The sequence below is a fragment of the Bombus vosnesenskii genome, unplaced genomic scaffold (assembly GCF_011952255.1).
Source record: "Bombus vosnesenskii isolate JDL3184/JDL3185 unplaced genomic scaffold, Bvos_JDL3184-5_v1.1 scf7180000013349, whole genome shotgun sequence".
Lineage (NCBI taxonomy): Eukaryota > Metazoa > Arthropoda > Insecta > Hymenoptera > Apidae > Bombus > Bombus vosnesenskii.
This window is the reverse complement of record NW_022882985.1, coordinates 575945-592798: the sequence shown is the minus strand read 5'-3', so window position 1 is coordinate 592798 and position 16854 is coordinate 575945. Positions and strand designations below refer to the sequence as shown.

General features: G+C 47.3%; 1 protein-coding gene across 3 annotated transcripts in view; it reads left to right on the top strand.

The window, feature by feature from the left end:
- LOC117236484 (GATA-binding factor C-like) overlaps nt 1–16854 on the top strand; it is a 90256-nt gene that overhangs the window by 60401 nt on the left and 13001 nt on the right. The gene's annotated exons all lie outside the window — the stretch shown is intronic.

Below are 16854 nucleotides of genomic sequence, written 5' to 3'. Positions count from 1 at the left end.
ACTTAACACACACGTATACCGTTTACAGATTCTTCAGAGAACGAAGAATATCGTCAGAATATCAGAAGGACACCACTAGTGAGAAGCATCCTGGTGCTTTCACGCTTTTGTTATATATATTGCGCTGGCAACTAAGTGATTGCGGTACTTTGTCAATACCAGCTGATCAGTTTCCAACACAATAGTACACCTTTGAATTTCATCATACGCGTGTTGTTAGCAGATTGTCAAGTTTAACGAACGAATTCAGAGACGTAAGTTTCTTCGCGCGGTCTGCGTCTTCTTCTCGATCAAACGTACGAGAAGCTTTCGCAGTTGGACTGCACGATCGGACGATTACTGTTAGGTCGTCCGAAAAGTTTCCTTCGTTTTGCGAGGCAACGATAGACGTACGATGTTTCGTCTTTTATATTATTCTGACGAATTTCGTACGATCGATTTTGTTCTGTCGAGATAAACACAGCGACGTTTCACACACTCGGTTTCACGTTTATACGAAGGTACATCGTTGCAAGAAACACGTTTGCCAGAGAAAGACACTTTCCGGACAACCTAATATATCAGCATCGATCATGTGCCTCGCGACATTATAAACAAACAGCGTTGTGTATTTTTCCACTGTTAGGTTTTTCTTACAAATACACTAGTTATTAACCAGTTTCGACGATGTTTCCAGAGTCGAACGATGGAAATAGAGAAATGGTCGACGAGTTTTCTCGTCACCTCTATGTGTCTGTCCGTCCGTCTCTCCGCCTCTCGTCTATTTCATCTTTTTCTTTGCAATTCAACGAGAACCCGACGAACAGGGACAGTGATCCGTGGAATTTCACTTGGTAATCGCGGTGCAGTCACTTCACAATTCTCCCGATCTCGATATTCTAATTCGGCCGCGGTGTGAAACCGTATCTATTCAAATTGCCCGTCGTCCCATCGGTCGGCGGCGTGGCCAGTGAATTTAAAAAGACGCGTATACGCGCTGGTGGGCGGTGGAAAAGGTTAAGAGTATTCACCACACGTTTTCTGCGTGCACGCGTCCGACGTGGGAATTCGTAAAAGCTGCGGCGCCCTACGATTTTCGTTGGCGATCGACGTTCCTTGAAAAAATCACCGCGCCAACGAGACAAACGTGTCTGCAGAAGTTGTTCGCCGAGACACGCAGCGGCGGGTGGCCCGTACAGTGAAAAATTGCTCGTTGTTGGTGCACCGAGGACGAAACTCGAGGGAGCAATGGGAATCTGAAAGAGGAGAAACAGAAACGAGGAAAACCGCCGAATCTCGAGGCGAACGCATTCTCCGTCTCGAATATTCATCGGAATTCGATTGCGCAAGCTTCACCTGCCGATCGCGAAGGAAAAGATCAAGGTGGAAAGAAGGCGGCCGGTGGACTGCGAGAATACGTGGAAATCCGTGTCGAACCAAGTTCGCTATTGAAGGATCGAGCCGGTGGAGATTTATGTCGTGTCGGGACCGTTTACTTGTAACGCCTTGAATCGTAGATGGCTATCCTTGCGGAAAGCCGCATACGCGCCACTATCCCGCGCCAACAACCAGTCGTTGAGGTTGAAATCGAGCCGCGATTCCGTGTCATACGAGAGCCACGAACGGTTCTCTTATTCCACTCGCTGCACGACGGTTCCAAATTTCTACGTTTCTACGAAATTCTTACAGATTGCTCGAACGTTCCGCGTTCGGTTCCGCGGATTCTCAGATTCCAGCAATTTGCGAGGTTATTTGTATCGGTGGAAAGGCGCGGTAATTACGGCGAGATACGGCGATCGCGGACAACCGGCGAGGAGACGAGAGGAGAGAAGAGTCGTCGGGCGGGTCGTATGCGTTAGCATTTAAGCGCGGGTCCGTTGGACTGGCAAGGGCAGCAGCCGGGGGCTGCCGGCCTCTGAGCAGTTAGCCAAAGTCATAAATCGAGTTTCGAGAGCTGAATCGCGGCCACGGCACGCACACGCACTCGGAACGCGCGTGCTTTATGCATTGTACGCGCGTAGATAGGGGTGGCCCGCCATAATTCACCCTGCTTCTTCCCTCTTGGGATTTTTGTTTCGTTCGACTTTATACAATACATCGGCCGCGCTCTCCGACCTGCTATATCCTACCTCGTTATTCCCTGTTCATTCCACGGAATGCGAAACGGAAAGTCTCTCGAAATAATACGATCGTTTATTCCACGCTATCCGCTGTTTTCTACGATCTGGAAAAAATTGTTCCGTTCGCGGGAAATGTAAGTAGATCGGGTCGTGCTTTGTCCCGCGTGCTCGCTTCCGGCCGTGGTTTTACCTAGGGAAAATTAATTTGGAATTTAGTATACGACCTTAATGGCCGTGTCCCATATACACGTGCAACCGTGTAGGTAGGTAGGCGACGCGTACACGTGCAGCGAGATGCATTTGAACGCATCCTGGTGTAACTGGCAGCATTGTGGCAGGCCGGTCGATCGTGCCGGCGCCGCTTCCTGCTGGCGTAATAATTAACGAACAGACCGGCCAGCTTTATGTTTGTTTAGGCAGCTGAACGAGCTTCGCGTGAACTCTCGCCATCTCGGGAAAACTATAATGAATCTCGTGTCACCTCGTTGAGTGCATAAAGAGCTGACCTTAATTGCGCGCCGGCTCGCCGCGACGCCGCGCCACCAGGAAACCGACTCGTTTGCCGCGCCGCGTCCGTCCCTTCCTTATTTCCATCAATTCCTTCGGACCAACTTCTCCCTCGGTTCGTTCGTTCTAATTGCTAGCTGCGATTCAAGTCGCTCGCATGTTCCAGCGACGAGGATGATGCACATTCGCTCATCAAAGCGGCACAATTCTTCGCAACCGTTGCCATTTAAATTACACTCTACTGGGCTTTTCGACGAAATTATCCTCGCGACAGGACAGAAATAAATCGTATCAAACATCGAAATAAACGATATTCCGTATGAAGCGTGGAAAATACGAAAGAGGGTGTCTCCGTCCAAGCGGATACGACGAAACGATCGTAGGAACTGGAAGGACGTGGAAGCGGAGGCCACGCCGCTTCGAAGCTTCTTTTCGAATCGCGAAGCGGATTCCACGACGAGGACACGGCCGAACGAATCGCAGTTTCGCAAAACGCCCAAGATCCTAATCGTTGGTTGCATATAGCGAGGAAAGCACCGCGGCGCTCTCCCAGGCACACGTTATTAACCCATTGTTTAGCGCATGGTAGCACTTAGAGGCAAGTGGAAGATGCAGTAATTTAAACGTCCTTTGATCCGCGAGAGTTGTTTTCAACTATCGCCCCGTAAATCATCTCGCGCTCCATAAAGCTGCGGCCTCCGTCTCGCTCTCTACTCCACTTTTCACGCTCGTTCGCCCCCGCTCCGCGGCCAAATAACAGGCCACGATTTACAGCGTAGTAATTTACAGCCGAACGTAAGCGTTGCATACCGCGGCCTCATCGTGTAAATACGCCACTTTATTTCGCCTGGGTCTGCCCCTTCCACGCGGCTCTCTTCCACGCGATTCCGTCCATTTCTGAATTGTCTGGCAGTGTGCGCGCATAGAAAGTACAGTCAACCGAGAAATTCCTCGCTGCAGAGAAAGAACGTGGCATACGCGCGAACGCAACGTCCAGCTGGCCGAAAACGCGATGGAAATGCCGGAGAAAAAAAGTGGTTAGACGATGAATGGCAGAGGCAAGGGGAGCGCGGCATCTGTAACGAACCGATTGCAATTAACAGGTAGACAGTTCAATAATGCCGCGAGAATTCCGTACTAATTATCGGTTGCTTTATTTCGCCGGTTCGACGCGTACCGTTATTCGCCAGCTTTCTGCGCTGTAATTTTCATCGCTAAAGCTCTGTCCGTCGTGCTTGCTCCCTTCGAGCAGACGGCAAGCTTCATCTTCCTCGAGTTTCTCTCGATAGGCTGCCGATAAATTGCTAGGGCTACGAAAAATCGAAGGTATAATTGTTAGTTCCGCGTTGCGATCCAATTAATAATCGGCTGTGAGGAGGCCGCGCGAGGCGGATACGCTCTCCGGACCGGTGCAATCAAGCGGTGCACAGCACGCGTAAGCCGGAAACCGGCTCGATGGCTTCTGGGTATCTATTTAACGACGTTACTGCGTGGCCCGTTGGCAAAAATCGCCACTACCGTTCCTTGTACCTTCTCGTTGCTCGTTTTATTGCCAACTCTTATAATCTCGCCGATAATAATTCTTCGTACAAGTAATTCCCTCTGGCGGTTCCCGCGGCAATTCCAGGCTACCCTCGAAGGGCCGAGTCGTCCAATCGTTGCTTGTCGTTGGTGTTCGCGTGGTGCAGTCCGGTCGTTTAAAGTTTTAAGCGGAACCGTGGCGCGGAGTGTCGAAAAGAGTAGAAAAAACGCGTGGCAGAGAGAAACGAAGGGGGCCGAGGGTGGGAAGAGCAGCGGAGGTGGTTCGGTGGCGTTGTCCCACGGGGCGACCCACCGTTCGACTTCTCCCCGCCTTATATAAACCGGCGATCCAGCACGCTTTGCTGCTCGTTTTGCTCGATTTCGATTGCGCCGGCCCAGAAGAAGCTGCTGAACACGCTGGAACATTGCTCGCAATTTAAATAAATTCACCGTGTCGTCCCCGTGGCTCTGCTCCAACCGTTCTATACCTTTCCTCCTCCTCCTCCTCCTCCTCCTCCTCCTCCCTTTGCTTCTTCCACGCTGCTCTGTTCAGCTTCGTTCAGCGACGACTCTCGATTTTTCGGACAAAGTAGAGACGCAGAAACGTGGCGATTCTACGATGCCGAGTAACGAGTAATTCGTACGAGTTGGCGAACTCGCTGAACGATAAGGAACGCGCGGCTGTTTCGGCGTAAACGTCGAGGCGGCCGAGTCAGGACGACGAATTAAGACTGGTCGGTGATCGCAGTGATTAGAAAGGCAGAGAGGAGCGTTGGATCGACGGAACGCCGCGGCGTGGTCGGCTACGTCACGGCGCGTATCGGGTACGCGGTGAAAATCGTTTGCCACGTCGCGTCGCGTCGATCCGCGTGCCGCGTTCAGCGGATAGAAGATGAGTGAAAGGTTGCCTGGCCGGACCAAGGTCTGTTCAATGTCTCGTGCCGGAATAGCCGTAGAAAACGGGTCGTTGCATCGAATCCGGTCGCCAACGAAATTTACTGGCTCGATAGCTGGCGATAGGAATTCGCAATTTGAAAGGAAACGCCAGTTTACGGATAATTGCGATCTCAAGGGACAACCGATGGACTTGGCTCGCGTTAAATCTCGTTCCTTCCACTCTCGCGCCTACTTTTTTTACATTTATCGCGTTTAAAGCTTCTCCTATTTACCTCGTTCCTCCAGCTTACGCGATCTTCTCTCCACTGTTCTTAACCAATTAACTACCGTCCGCTTTTCGCTTCCCTTCCTCGTCGCCTTTCAGTGAGCAATTTCCTTTTTCTGCTCTTCTATTTGGCAGAAGCGTAATTGGAGAATTAATCGAGTCTCGGCTTCAGAAAATCAGGCTTCTTCTTTTCCAGGAGTTGCTCTGTCTAAACGAAAAACGTTGCTCTATTTTCCGCGAGCTCGCCGATTAATTGGATGCCACGTGAATTCCTCTCGGCGAATTTGTTTTCGCGCCGGATTCCCTATGACGTGCCTCTTCCCTTCTTCCTCCGCAACATCGACGAACGTTTCGCTCGGCCGAGAGGGTCCGAGCTTCTCAAGGATAGGCGAGGCTGGTTAATCGCGCGACAGACAAAGAGACTGTTACGATGTCCTTTGCTTCGCTAAATACCAGCGACGATGCATCTTCCCTTAATAGAATATTATTCATCGGTGAATCGCGCGCGGCGAAAGACAAGCGGCTCTTCTGCAGCGTCGCTTTTCCAATTTTCTACGCGGCGATCGGTTCTACCGGAAGCGCAAGAAACGCGTCGAAGACGAAAAAAGCGGAGGCGCGATATAAGCGGCGGGTTATCACGGCTAGCCGGGAAAAATCCGGCTGGAAAACCTGTCGGCGAGACATCGGATACGACGGTCATTAATATTAATCGAATAAATCCAGACGCGTTTACGTGGCAGGCAGTCGTTTTCGCACGATTTTCACACGACCTCGTCAAGGCGACATCGCGCTTCCTCGCTGCGTTCTCCTAGAAAAATACACAAAGTATGTGCGAAATAATCTTCTCTGGAAAGCGTGTCGCTGGTTTAACTAACTGACGCGTGACTAGCCGACAGCGGCGATCCTTCGTTCGCTCGTCTGCCCTCGCGAGCCAGCAATTCTAATAAATTCTAATCGTATGAGTCTGAAACGCATAAACCTACAATCGCTCGTGGCAAACGCGATGGGAAAGTTGGAAGTTTCTTTGAAAGTTGGAATAATGGGAACGAAGGAAAAAAGGAACGTGGATAAAGTTGAATATTATAAAGTGGAATCGTGCGTTTTAATTGCATCAATTGTCCAAGTCAAGCGACGAATATCGGCGGGCCAAGCTCATCTCGCGCCTCGGCTTCGCGCTAAATCGCGTGTCGCGAAACTGCGAATCGAGAATGTTTTGGGCGTTTTGCACGAACCCTCCGATCGTTCGTATCCTTCTCTAGCCGGTGGCCAGGACTCGTGGAACGGAAAACGGCGAACAGGGGAGGAAAGAGACGGGGGAAGAGAGACAAAAGGGGAAGGAGAAGGTGCACCGAGAGCGGGTCGAGCGCGCGCTAGTGTTAGGAATGTGGTACCACTGCTTGTCACAGTCACAAGCGCACGCTGCACGGTACCACCGGTACCTTGTATTATGCGGCTGCGGTTGCATATAAGTGCAGCGCGAGTAGTGGCCCGGTAGGCGTACGACGCCTCGTGCGTTCGTCTATAGTTTATATTGTATATCGAGCGGCTTGCCGAACGCTGGCCACGTAGCCGCTTGCTTACCTGTGCTTGCCTTCGCTTGCGCGCGTCCAACGACCTACGATAATTGGCCCTGGTGTAACAGGTTTCGCAAATCCCCTCCACTTTCCATCGGTTCGAATTTCGGAAAATTCGAAAACTCTCTGTTACGATGGAATTTCGCGCGCCTCGTTACTCGTCGGTTCACCTCGCTCGATCGCCAATGGCCGGTCAATCGGCAAGTCAACCGAGACAATCGATGAAATTGTGTTATTGTCGTTTTATTATCATTATTGTTGTTCTTATTATTATTATTGTCATTGGCAGGCGATTAAATACAAACGTACGTATCGTGGCAACGCAACGTCCTCCAACGAAGGTCCAAGCGCGCGACTAAATTCGAAACGCGATTCGGTCTGCGAACACGAAGCTCGAGGTGTACGGCGCATAACCGGCATAGTTTCGCCTGGCTGAAATCACGAGGCATAAATTATCGCGCATATCACCGTGGCGATGCAATCGGCGTGCACGTAGGATCGGAAACGCAATTAAAATAAAATCAGGGTCCCGGCCGGCGCGCTCGCTGGCCGCTCGCCGCCAGGGAACTGCGCGTCCAATCGATGCCCCTCCCATTGTTTTCAAAGAGAATTGCTGTAAATCGGAGGATTACCAGGCCGGTCGGAGAGATCGAGACTTTTCCGGCCGGATCGTACGAGTACGAGTAAACGATCGTTTTACGAGCGTAGCCCCGATAACGATCTCCGTGTATCCTTGACTAAATCGTGACTAGAAGCGGAGGGAGTGCGCCGATACAACCTCGATACAAACATTGTTCTCATCGGGATACAAATTGCTCGTATGCCGATGCGGTTCGGCCCGTGGTAGGGGAATAAATAAAATCGAAGGAGAAAGGGAGAGAGAGAGAGAGAGAGAGAGCCCGAACAGCCACGTCCTTAAGCAGCCTGTTCCTAGAACAATTGCATCGGCGATTCCAGGATTTTTAACATCCTCCGCTTAATTCCTTCGACGAACTTTCAACTATGTGTGTACGTCTGTACATAAATCCATCGTACACGGTGAGACACGAAAGTATTCGCACAATTGGAATATGGAAATAAAAAGAGAAACCTTGTTCGTGTTATCAAACATATTCGGATAAGCGTAATTATAATATCGTTTGCAGTAAAATAAATACACTGTGCAAGCTGTTTTAATAAGCTCGATAAGAGAATAATTTAATTGACAATTTGTTCACAGTGACACGTAACGATTAACATAGCAATTTGCAGTAAGAAATGTACGAATTGCGATAAACAGGTGGACGTTCGAGCGGAAATATCTCTCTGCTTTCACGTTACGAATACCCTCGTCTCTCGTTGTACGGTAGGCGGCTTTCAGTCGCCGTTATCCTTTATTTAACACATTGCACTCCGAATTTTATTTCAATTTCCTTACCGGTAGCTTTTAAGCGTTTCATTTGAAATTTACTTCAACTAAAAAATCAGACGATTTTAAATAAATAAAGGAAGAAGTAAATTCACTTAAATACCAGTTTTATTTACACTATCGTTGTATTTTGTCATTTTTAAGTATAACAATTTCCAGGATGCAATCCTGCTTTCCTAGGACATCTATCGATTCGGACGCGGAGGAATGTCGAGTGGAACTCGACAAAGCAGCTCCTCAGATAAAAACTGACGTCGAGTCACACTCCACATGGAGTGCAAAGGGTTCAAAGCGTTCGTTTCGGATTTTTCTAAATAAATCGCACGGCGTATCGCGGCTGAGAATTCGGCAATGATAATTCTATCGGCGAGCGAGATCCGGCTGCGATTTCGGGACAACGGCTGCAGCGGTAGCGCGATAACGGGACAAGAGGAAAAGGAAGCGAGAGTCGGCTACCGATACCTCGGCGAGAGCCACGCAAGATGCGTCTGTCGGTCGATCGAGCGTTATTAATTAACCCGATAGGCTGATTAACGAGCGGACTCGCGACCGCCGGTGCGCGCACAGTGTACGTCTTTCATCCGGATCGATTCCGCCTTTCGCCGAATCGGCCGGTTTTCGCGGAATCGCTCGACGATCGGGGACACGCGCGCCGCTCCGCAGGAAGTTCGCCGCCCAAGATTTATCGAAGCGCGAGTTATAACAGATATAACAGCGGCCGCGGAGTACGTACACGTACGCTACCGTGCACAAGCGTCTGGACACTTATGAATTACGACAAACATACAGAACTATCGAGAATTTTGGATCTTAATTTTGTAATCTTTATTTTGTTCTTTCACTTTTATACTTCGGAAAGTATCGATGGACCTTTTACGATATTACCATACGGATATTATACGAAAGATTTGCAAATTTCATTGATGCTGTAATGACATCCAACTGTCGTAATTGTATTTTTAAAATTTGAAACGATTCTGAAAACGAATGCAGAAATTATGAGATATTTGGTACAAGTACACGTACATATATTTTGCGGAGATTAGAAAAATATTTAAATAAGCGATCATTCGTAACGTTGGTAAGTCTCGGTATTGAGTGGGAGCATTTTTAATACAATGCAGTATGCCCTTAAGGTGACTATACATACTGTATATTAGTTTTATATTAAATATTCTGTAACTTTTATATGTATTTTCAAATTGGCAATATAAATAGGGCAATATCGTTATAGTGGTAACAAAATTTCAAAGTGTTTTATATACAACACACGATATGAATATTAAAGTTTTCTGGGACAAATGTAAATACTTTAGCAAGCCACTGTACATATCAATGTTAACAGTATGTTTTTGCATATGTAGAAATAAAATAGAAGTAAACTTTCAAAATATTTGTTGAGAATTGTGGATCTTGATAGCTGAAATAATGGTATAGGAACATTAAATTTACACTTAGAATTCGTATTAGAATAGTTATTTATTTATTTGATAATCGATACACACTTGCTCGCGTCTCACCTTCTTCCATACCACACTGTTAACTCAACAGTTTACATTCATCTGTTTTCGAAACGCCGCGCGAAAAACATACTTCCACACACTGATACTCACACACAAATATCGCTACCTCGCATCTAACCCAGTCCAGCACACAAAATTATACAAATCTCAATAAGAACAATAAAAACAATGCCCTGTTATACGGATCACGCTATAGCACGCGTATTAAGAAGACACGTATACGTAAAGTACAAATTGTAAAGTACAAACTAAATATTAATAATTAAAAAAAATATCCACGCCACGATCCGTGTAAATTTTATTTAAGTACAAGTCTTTATTCGATCGATTTTTCCCCGTGCTACTCCAGCAAATTGTAAATTGTACATCGAACTACTCTAAATCTTTTGTTAATCACGCAATCTTTGAGGTCCCCTGGATATTTGTCTATTAAAAGTCGTATGAATTAAATTGCGGGTGTAGTTAGATACACGATACGTTAGGTCGTCGGAAAAGTGTCTTTTACAACAGTGCTCCTTCGTCCAAACGTGAAATGTCGCGGTGTTTATCTCAACAGAAGAAAATCGATCGTACGTAATTCGAGAAAATAATATCAAAGAAAAAACATCGTGCGTCTGTTATTTCCTCACAAAACGAAAGACACTTTTCTCACAATCTAATACGTTAGGTACGTTTAGATACTCGTGAAATATTGCACGAGTACGCGTGTAATAAAAGTTAATACACGCGAAATACAAATCTCTATTAGACAGTCGATAGCGATGGATTTGAATGAAATTATTGGACGGAGAGTTGGAGAACTGGATCGCAAGAAGGTTGATGGTTTCCGTCTCTGATCTTATCTCGGGCAAGCGTATACGCTTGGTATACGTTGATAACAACGATCATTCATATTAATTAATATAAATAAAAAAGATATAAATCAAAGATGCATGAAAATTGCAACCATCGTAATGTTCAGATCTTAGAATAAGTAGAGTACGTATTTGCAACGATGTTTCAAGAAATTTCTATACATTTGATAGAGCGGCAGCACTCGATCGACGCAGGTAAACCGCTTGCTGCAATTTCAATTTAACGTTCGATCGCAGGTATGGCGAGTAGCGAATAATTAACGTTCTTCCAGCATAAAGCTTTAAAATATCGATCTTACGATTGGATTGCACCAGGTGTCCGAATACTTATGCACGGTTTGCGTACGTCATAACCGGTACAATATCTCGAGGACTGAATTTATTATCGAACGGAAGAGGATAAATCAGCGTGTGATGAGACGTTTCAAGGTCCGCCGCGGTACAGTCTCGCAAGCCAGCATATCTCACGTTAGATACACGACAATTTTCATAATGTTGAGAATCTAACAAACCTATCGATCCGTCCATTGCATTGTATCGGGTGTCCAAATACAAAGGTATGCGCGCGATAGTGTAGATCGATGGAGAGAGTGAGGCGAGCGCGCGCTCACCACGTTGACTCGATTCCGATGATCGGCTATTATGCAAGCGGTTCCGAGAAATCGAGGCTGGAAAGCGAAAGAAGAAGGACACGAGTGGATGGGCGAGTTCGGCAGAGTCGGATACTGGAGCAGGCAACGGTAATAATTGCTCCCGCGCCGTCTGTCACGAGCGATCGATAACTCGCCGGCAATTAACTTTGAAAAATCGTCCCGAGTCACGTACGATCCGGTTTCCTACGGATCACGCCGCTCTCCTCGTCCCTCTGTTTCTCCGTCAACCACGATATTAGATTCTCCTGGACGAACAGTCTCTCGTGCGCGCGGCCCAACGACCGCGCGAGCCCTCGTCGTCTTTCAAAACGTGTTCTTACCGTTGTTCGAATTTCGCGCGCCTCGATAGCTGGCCCCGCGGACCATTAACAGCGGATAAACGATCGTGCGGATGTTCATCGCGTTATCATCGGCATCGTTGTTATTATCGCGATCGTCTACACGCGAATAAATAGCGCGCAGCAGTTAGACGAGGTTTCGTGGATCGTTCAGCCGAGAGAACGAGCGACTGCTCAACCGGGACACCCGTGCACGCATTGTTGAGCGATTAGGCGGTTGGAACTTGGAACTGCGTAGGATATTCCCCTCGAGAGACGGCCTTGATCGAATTGGCCGCGAGCAGACTGGTTCCGTGGAATCGCGCGACGCTCTCCGGACCTCGATAGAATAATCGAAAATCCTCGATAGAATAATCGAAAATCCTCGATCTTCGGAGAAATACCGTTGCGAATCTAGAACCAAAAGAGGAGACTGCTATCGTGTGAACGCGCAAGGGTTGAAAGAGTTGCTCGGTCGAGTTTGGCCTCTTCTCCGCGAGATTTCTCGTTTCTCAGCGCTAATTTCTTCGGTGATTCCTTCGAGAGCTCGTGGACGTTCCCGGGAAATTAAGAGCGCAGCAATGGCGAAACATTTGCACCGGGCAGGAACCCTGGCGCGAGCTTAACTCTAGACGACGCACGCCATTATCAGAGAAAAGCGGAGATCAGAAATACCCGCGGAAAGATTTCTCGTTGCTTCTGATTGTCTTCCGCGGTCGTTCCGCCTAACGTTGGAATCGGCGTACCGATCAACGGCCCATCGTAACGAGCCGTAACACCCTGGTGTTGTGACGAGGATAAGAGCGACGATAAAATTACAAACGAAGCTTTCGCTTAACGAGTAGCCTGACGCGCAAGGGATTTGCAATTCTGAGAATCGTCACTCACGGGGGTAGGAGAGTGAACGATCGAGGCCTAGCGCACACGGTGCCACCGATTGGCCGTGTAATCGGCGTTTCACAGGGTGGTTAGCAGAGTGGGGACGATACCGACGCGATCCGCGAGCCGGGAACCGGTTGCCTTCGAGGAGGCACACAACCGTGGACACTGACGGATATGACATTTCTGAAGTTCGTGGCCATCTACGTTTCTCTTCTCGTTCGTTTTACCCGCAGCTCGTTCGTTGGCCGTGTGCGAGCGCGCGCGCTCTCCTCGCATCCTCGTCCCTTCGACGTCCTCCTTTTATTTCGATTCGATTTTTCTGCCGGTCTTGTTCCCTTATTATCTCGTTTTGCTCGTCTCCGGGCCACGTCAGTTTCTCTCTCTTTCTCCGGCTCTTGCCGCCCGGTGGTTCTCCAGCGTTTCGCGTGCATTTCATTTTGCCCTCCTCCCTGTCCGTTCGCCCGTCCAGAGGGAGGCTCTTCCTTCCACCCGGCGCGGCGCGACGGTTCGGTTCGTGCTTTTATTTCCTGTCGACCTTCTTGCCGCCCCTTTTTCCTTCGACCGGAGGACCGCGCGCGGCTCCTCTTTCACGTCCTACGAGTCGTTCTCGCGTCATTCTCCAAATTTCTTTTTATTATTATTTAATTTGTACTTTACAATTTGTCCAGCTGGACATTTGGCAAATTTGTCTAGCTTAATTGTTAAATAAAATGGCTACCCCCAGCGGGATACCATCTTCGAGTTTGACTATTTTATTTCTTTAGGGAGGTCAGTGGGGTGTTTTCTTTTTAGTCTTCAAATTGAACGCTCTCGTCTCGCTCGAAACCATCCACCGTTCTCTCGCAATCGAATTTCGCCGCCACGTTCCGCGCACTTCGTCCGATCGCGACGGTTAACGATCGAACGAGCAGTCGCAGCAGAACGAGCACCCGCCCTTAATATTATTTTACCATCGTCCTAATTATTATCACGAATATCCCCTTCCCCTTCTTTCTCTTTCTCTTTCCCGTGTTTCATCGAATCTCCGACTTTCCCAGACAGCTTTCCCCATCAATTTGGAAACGGCGCAGCTCGGTAGGACGAGCGGCAGCTTCGCTTTTCTCCCTCGTTTAATAACCATTAGACCGACCAGGCCTCGGACGATTTTCAGACGACTCCACCCCCTCGTGTCGGAGGCCGGCGGGCGCGAAGGTGAAAGGCTGGACGCGGCGAGGGTGTGAAAGATCTAGAGCAGATAGGGGCCTCTATATTGATGAGCTGGCTCTCCGCGTATTGATTGCACGCGGAGAGGCTCCGCCGGGGCCCGGAGCACCCTGCAGACCCCTTTTGCTACGCGCCAGCCCCGATAAGATCCGCCAGATAAGCCATGATTACACACCGCGTCGAGCCACCCCTCTTCCAACGTTCTTCTCTCCTTCCTGTGCCACCCCGCCACCGATTGTGTAAACAGTCTTCCGCGTTCATGGCTGTTTCGTTCTCCTTGCCGTCCAGATAACTCTCAGTTTTCTTTTATATTATTTTATTCGCACGGACAGTTACCCTCAAGTTGCATTTCCACGATCTTACGCAGGTTAACGCTGGAACTATCACATCAGGCGAATTGACTGGTTTTAGAATTTTATTTTAAAATTCCTACTTCACGTTATATTTTCTGTCCGCGATGATGTAATGACTTTCGCGATGATAACTAAAAGAATAATATAACGAATTTTATTTTCTTTTCTATGTATTCAAGCTGAAAATAATTTTGTATTAAGGCTACTTACACCAATGCCAGTGAAAATGCAAAAGGATCCTGCAATCTGTTTATCGAACCCCAATTAACCAGTTTCCTCGTTTTCTACAATTTTCCACACGATTTGACGATACCAGTTATCAGGAAAATTCCGGATCGATCGCTAGATCGCTAGATGCTAACGCTAGATATACCACAGCAGTCAAAACGACTGGTTCTACAATTTTATAAATGTTTTTTTTTTAATTTAATTCTTTACATTCACAGTTTGTCCAATTTGGACATTTGGTAGAATTTTTTAACTGTAATTTTATAAATGTGTCGACTCTCGTTTAGGGACCATGGACCTAGATGGATTAATAATACGAAAAGTGTACCACATAACATGGAATTGCTTCTGTGAGAAAGTAATAAATCAATAAATATACAAATATTCTATTGTTACGTATTTTTTAACGACCAGTCATTTTCACTGGTTTTGGTAGAAATAGCATCGTGTTAACTATCGGTAGTTCTAGAGACGAGAAACTAAAGACGAAGAAACCGCGTTTTGGAAAACTGCCTGTCGTGACACAGTGGCTTTTATATCGCGGTTTTTCGAAAGAGAGTTGGAATGCGGTTAAGATAGAAATTTAATGATAAATTGATGGGAGAAATGGGCCAGCCGCGTCGCGTAATAGTCATAGTGCAAATAAACTCGATGTATTAGGTTGTCCGAAAAGTTCCTCTCGTTTTATAAGGAAATAATATATGCACGACATTTTTATATTATTTTATTATTTTATTCTATTACTACAAAATGGATCATACGTAAATCCGTAAAGTAATATAAAATAAAAACTGTCGTGCATCTGTATTGTTTCACTTATGAAACGAAAGTAACTGCTCGGACAATCTGGTACTTATTACTCAAGAATAAAGCTTCTTGAATTTATTCGCCATTCGCGAATAACAAGTAGCTTGAATTTATTCGTTGTTTGAAATGTTCAACCAAATGGACGATTTGTACATTGCCAAGGATATAGGAAAATATAATACATCAAAATTGTTCGTCATTGTAAACAATTTTATCGAGCAGATCGGAGATTGTATGGGCACAAAGCCTAACAGTAAGCGATTACCGCGATAGCCTCGATCGTCCAGCTTCGATTCCAGAGATCTTCGAGCATCGGACTAGAAGCGAGGATCGAATTATCGAGCTGCTTTCGATTAGGAGAATTACGCGTACGCACGGATTCTTGCGCCGTTTTGTCGAAGCAAGACAGGCGAAAACGGTTACATTGTGCGGACGACAAAGGGCGAGACGCAGCCTGTTTCTCTCGAGGACTCTCGAGACGAGGACGGGACGGAGACACCGAAGAAAAAGAGGAAAAACAGTTGCGTGGACATTTTATATTCGTGGACACGCGCTCCAGAGGCGCATTGTGACGGGGGCACAAAGGGGGTGCAATTTCGACGACGCGTTTTCGCTCAAACAGCTTTCAATCGGTTTTCCATTAGAGCCCTCCCTTCCGCCTGCGTCCACAATGCCCGAAACCGGGTCTGCTTTTCGTTCGAAGGTTAAGTGGCCGATGAATGGAAAGCGAGAAGGACGATTTCCAAACGAAACTCGACGCAACCTGACCCTGTGAAGAGCGTGCGACGATCATCGAGGATCTGACAAAAGATATACAATGTTTAACGTACATTATAGATCATCGATCGCAATAAGGTTCCCAGAATCTCTGGAGATCCAGCGAGATTTAGTACGCTCGATGCCACGCGCGAGTGCTTGGAAAAACGTCCCAGTCGAAAAACATACCTCGAGAGGACAAAGTTGCTGGAAGAGTGGATAACGCGCCGCGTTTTTAACAAACTATCGAGCGTATCGATGCTACAGAGTTGCATAGACCGGTGCTGTCACGTAAAATCCGTAACTGTCGGGACGGCGCGACGCCACGACGAGACGAATCCCTTGGTTCTCGCTCGCCGATGGGGAAACAGGTGTAGCGGAGACGGTCTCCGATCCTTTTACGAGACTGTGATCCGGGCTCACAGGTAAGAACACGGGCTCGCATTTCCAATCCCCGGGACGAGGATTATGGGCGGCCGATTTCACGCGATCCCGGCTCGGTTTCTGGCTTCTTGATTCTGGAAGCTTCTCTCGATTCTCCTCCCACGAATCTCACGGCCGGAGAAAAGCTGCAAAGGGATCCCTCTGACCAATTCTGTCGTCGAAAGCTTCGTCCCCTGAGTCCACGGATTAACAGTTTATATCAACTTTTCGCTGCAAGCGGACCAAATCGTTTCGATATAGAAGCTCGTTCGTTCGAACAAATTGGGGGGCGAGACAGTTTCGATAGTAGAAATTCGCTAGACAGTTCTTATCGGGTTCTTCTAACGGGTTCGGATATGTGTGGTGACTTAAGCGTTGCAATTTCAATTGTTTCTTATTCGACGCTCGAATTTATTTCGAATACGAGTAAATTCCACTAAAGGAATTTTTTCTATTTAATCTAAAATTCTACTTCTTCTAAAATTTATTCATTATAATTTTAAATCTAAAGGCTAAAAAGACATTAGCCTTTAGATTTAAACATTCGATTCAGCTAGAACCAAACATACGATAATCATTTATTA